Source organism: Macrobrachium rosenbergii, chromosome 21, assembly GCF_040412425.1.
Source record: "Macrobrachium rosenbergii isolate ZJJX-2024 chromosome 21, ASM4041242v1, whole genome shotgun sequence".
Classification (NCBI taxonomy): Eukaryota; Metazoa; Arthropoda; class Malacostraca; order Decapoda; family Palaemonidae; genus Macrobrachium; species Macrobrachium rosenbergii.
This window is the reverse complement of record NC_089761.1, coordinates 24,945,644-24,950,643: the sequence shown is the minus strand read 5'-3', so window position 1 is coordinate 24,950,643 and position 5,000 is coordinate 24,945,644. Positions and strand designations below refer to the sequence as shown.

The 5,000-nt window shown below is 41.8% G+C and overlaps 1 protein-coding gene across 1 annotated transcript in view; it reads right to left on the bottom strand.

Moving 5' to 3' along the window:
• LOC136849829 (uncharacterized) overlaps window positions 1-3,707 on the bottom strand; it is an 80,362-nt gene extending 76,655 nt beyond the window's left edge. The window contains exon 1 of the mRNA XM_067123292.1: window positions 3,288-3,707. The gene's annotated coding sequence lies outside the window, so the exon portion shown is untranslated. The remainder of the gene's footprint in view (window positions 1-3,287) is intronic.
• Window positions 3,708-5,000: the final 1,293 nt, after the last annotated feature.

Sequence of the window (5,000 nt, the reverse complement as noted above, 5' to 3'; positions counted from 1 at the left end):
TCATACTTAAATGTGTATAAATAAATCAAGCACAAACACAGATACATACTCTTCGTCAATTACATAAAATTGATGAAGGTCACTTAGAACCCCAGCAAGTCACATCCCAACTAAAGCAATGAGCCAAAGCAATGAGACAAGCAAGCAAGGGAGCAAGCGAGCGGGCGCTGCATTGCATGCGGCTCCCGGCAGCGCTAAACCGCCGGGTGATAATTTTCTCAACAACCATCCTAAACTGGAGTCCATCAGAAGCTATTAAACTACGCCCCGGTTATGGCGTCCGTCGGAGAGAGAGAGAGAGAGAGAGAGAGAGAGAGAGAGATGATGGGTGTTGAGTTCCTCCGACAAGGAACACCGATATGTTTCCATGGGGAATTGCTGGGGGAGGGGGGGAGGTGGGAAGTGATATAAGGGTGGGGTAGGGGTGAGGGAGGTGTGGGGGAAGGCCGGGAAGGGCCAGCGCGTTGATAATGGGTAGGGGGTAGGGGAGGAGGGGAGGGTGACAGCAGCTCTATAAGCTTCCTTCTTCCCTCATCCACTCTTCTCTACACGATCGACTGGCCCCCCTCATCCTTTTCTTCTTTTTCCTCTTCTGCTTCTTCTTCTTCTTCTTGTGTACTTTTTTGATAATCTGCTCTTCACCTGAATTCCTCCAGGAAGGTTTCCGCTTCCCGTGAAATTTGGTTGAAACTCGAGTTGGATCCCCTTCACTCATTTTGTTGAATGAGAGTGTGGTTGAGTCGAGAGATTTAAAATAAGGTTTATTTGCAAATTACATTTTGGTGAGATATGTGAAACAAAATTGTTTTTATCATTAGGGTAAGCCACCTTCATAATTTAATGTTTCACTTATCACAAACTCTGTATTATAATTCGCTAAAGAAGCTATTGCTCTATGCAGTCAGCTTCTGACATTTTATTGCACTCGTTTTGATAAAGAATTGTTTAATCGAACCATCTGGAAACACAAACGCCAGCGTCTGATCAATTCTGGGAATCATTTTCCTGAGAGACATCACAAAAATCGACCCATTTCACCAGCTCGTTCTATAATCAGTCTCCGTTTCTGAGAAACGTTATTGGAAATTCTCTTGGCATTCTTCGAAACCTTCGGCCCGTGACACACAGACGTCGGTCACGGAGCGTACATGTTTCATACGGTATAATTTCCACCAATCTTAATTACGGTCTACACAGGATTCTTTCTTCTTCTCTTCGTTCCGACACCATCCAAAATGGCTCTTCGGAAACGCGAGCTTGTATTGAGTCGTTCTAAGTGCAAGTTAATGCTCGTATTCGTCAACGTCCGCTGCCCGCATACACTACAACGAGCAACGCACATGCAAGCGCTTGGTGAAAGCGCACACACGGAAGATCTGTACGTTTTAACTTGTTTATAAAGCTCTACAAATTTGCTTAGATGCAATGATTCGCCATTCTGCAAAGTGAGCACTGAATAAAGATGATAAACAGAGTGACAGGGTTTTTCTTATCTATTTTTTCTAATAAGAGTGACTAGAAAAACACATTATGAACAATAGGACTACGGAAAATTATATATTTGCATTTTTAACCTGCTTAGAATGTAATCCGATTCAACAGCCAAAAGACAAACTTTTTACAAACGAACGAACACAATACACACTCCCCCCTCCCTCCACCAATCCCATTCCCTACGTAAACACTCCGTCCAGCCTGAAAGTCTTCTAAACCCCCTTGGGGTCCTCTACACACAGGCCTGTGGTTCGATTCCGTCCTTAACGCAAACAACTTTCCCCTTGTGGAATCGTCGGTGTGTGTGTGTGTGCGGTAACGTTCCCCCAACTCTTCAGGAACGCCCCTGGTCGACCAGCAGCATCATCAACATGGCCCTGTTTTCGTCTCCATGCCCCGAGGCCCTCACTTTTCTTAATGGATTTCCAACTGCTTGTATCCCGAAGGTGAGGAGGCAGAGGTCTGTGTAGGTTTGTTTTTAAGCAAGAAACTATAAGTAGTACTACATATATAGGCGCAAACACAAAAGCTGGATCACATACGGTACGCCTAGGCCTACACGCAACAAGGCCAGCAAGCATTATAAATGATGGATTGCGACATTGACTTCTAATTTTCATTCTCGTATATCCTCGAATTCTGAAGGATACCCTTTTCACGAGCCTAGGGAAACGTCCACTTCATTCCTGAAAGGGATCCTTAAATTCCGTGTGTGAAGTGAATGGAAAAGACTCGAGTGTTTATGAATGGGTTTCAGGCGAAGATCAATAGTTCATTGTTGGTTTGCCTGTGTTTGTGTACATTATTTTCTTGAGTTTGCATGTTTGTCACGCTGCGAGGTTAGGGATTTAAATATTTATATATTTAAATATAAATATTTAAACTCCCACTGAGGGTACATAAATAGAAGACGGTTTTCCCAAGCATTATTCAAAAGTTTTTCCTTTTAGGGACATGGTCCATAACATTTAACTTTTATCATAGGTTTCACTAGGAAGAAGTAAACTTGTCAGCAGAGCCAGAAATTGACATGTCATTCTGCCATTTGTGTGTATGTATATATATATATATATATATATATATATATATATATATATATATATATATATATATATATATATATATATATATATACTGCTTCCCAAGGAAACAAAATGGTTTCATTAAATAACAATGTAATGTCACTGCCACATGCATTCAGTAGTTGCTGAATGAAAAATGAATATGAAAAATTCATGGTCTTGGTCTATACTCTCTGTTTAATGCTTCTTATTATTTACCAGCGAAATTTCAATGCACAAAACAAGAACCGAAGCACAAAGGATAAGAAAGAGGGCAACCTACCACCAAACAGGGCACCACCTCCACCACGCCTTCAGCCTCAAGAGGCAGACGGAGAAAGACCCATAGACCACAAACCCAGCTCATGTCTTGAAGACTCAGAGCATTCCTTCCCTCCTCCGTCACACTTTGCCATTATGTACATACGCGTCTTGCTGCAATTAGTGAATGGCGTACAGGTGTTCGTGTAATTGGATGATGAGTTAGCACAGCTCGTCGAGTTAAAATGCAAATTGATGCTCCTTCTGTGCCAATTGTTCAGAGGCTTGTCGAATTTGTTCAAAAATTGCTGTTTTTTCGTGTTTTCACTTACCTGAGGGCACATTCGCTGGTCTACCTTAAAAAATGAATCATGAATGAGATTGCTTTATCAAATGTATGTCCTTCTGATACCTTATGCTTCTTTTAATGAATGTCGGTCTGAATGAAATAAACTGCGCGTGGCAACTCACCTAGGACAATCTGGCGAGCGGTTGGTTTAAAATCCACGCGAGTCTTCATATTATCTCACAGGTGTGCAATTCCACTCATATTTCTCCCGTACCGGGGCACTGGGCTCCTAATTTCTTAACACAAACACATAGAAAAGGCCTTTGTCTCACTAAAATCACGCCCCGGCGATCACTTCAATAAATCAAAAGCCCGTTAGGACGATCTGAAAACGAATAGCTAAGGATGCCCAGCGTAAAGCGAGAGACACAGAGAGATGGAAGGAAGGGGAGAAAGAGAGAGAGAGACAGGTAGGGAGGGGGGGGGGAAGGTATATACGATTCTGCGTAACTGGGCGCGCACTCGCACACACGAACACGAGTGGAAGAGTGAGAGACAGAGGGAAGAGAGAGGCTGTGTTCCCTTAGAGAAGGACTCTTACACACTATCGCCCAAGCGTTCAGTGAGTGAGCTTGTAGAATGGGAGGGATTCTCTCTCTCTCTCTCTCTCTCTCTCTCTCTCTCTCTCTCTCTCTCTCTCTCTCTCTGCGATGCCTGCTCCCGCTAGGGGTAACCACGTACTGCATTTCGCCCTTATTTTTGGGTCGTTCTTGCTTGATCCTTGTCCTGCCTGCGGTTTGTAAACAGCGGTTTCTGCTGTCCTTTGCATACGCCGGGGATAATTTTCTATTGCGTTTCCTGCGGATGATAGGAGCATATAAGTTCCTATCGTTGCGATGAGGAAGGCTTTATATTTATGTCTGCTGATTTGTGATCCCAGCATCCAAGTCTTAGCATCTTCGACCGTTGGAGCCAGGGTCACGTGATTGCCCCGGGCGGTCAGTTTGAGAGGAGAGGAGAAAAGGATAACGATTAAAAAAAAAGGAACGTTGAAATAAAAAGGAGAATTGGGATAAATGGCGATAATTGCAGTAGGGACGTGAAATGTAAGATATTTTTGAGATGTTTATAATACTTAGACAATAAATAAAAAAGATTTGAATTGACTCATTGAAAAATATTGATGTTAGGTCTAAAAGATGACGTTGGCCGATATGCTAGCAAATGAAAGACGAGAAAATGCAATAAAGGAAGAGGCTGAAATGGAAAGCAGAAACGAGTGGAAGGGAAACAAGAGAATAATGTTGATAAATGCGCTAAAAATACGTTAACATAAATGGTCTATTTAAGTTAAATGGAAAGAAACCACGACTCAAGATTTGAGAGTCATTTCGACTTGTTCAAAGAAGTAATTTTGAATGAATATTGTGTTAATGAATATGAATTAGAAAACAAAAATAGTAAGTGTATAATGTGCATGTGAAGAACGGAAAAACCAATAAAGATGGGAAAATGAAAATAAAAAAGGGAGAAATTATTCCAAACTATTACGGATAAAGAAATAAGAAGAGGTCGGCGGTAATTTATATTCCTTTTGAATTCGGGCAAAAGGACCCACCAATAATTGAGAGAGGAGTAAGAAACAGAGAAAACGGATCAAGTTTTGTTCACAAGACGAAACGATATTTGGTACCAACGAAAAACCATAAATCAGATATCTTACATCTTGACGCAGAGAGAGAGAGAGAGAGAGAGAGATTTACTGCGACTGTTTACTAAGGAAGTGAAAATTGAAGTACATACCTAATCAGAAGGAGAGGAGTAATAATATCCTGAGAAGATGCTTCAAGGTGTAATAAAGAAGATGGGAGGAGAAGGCAGAGGAAGCCGATCAC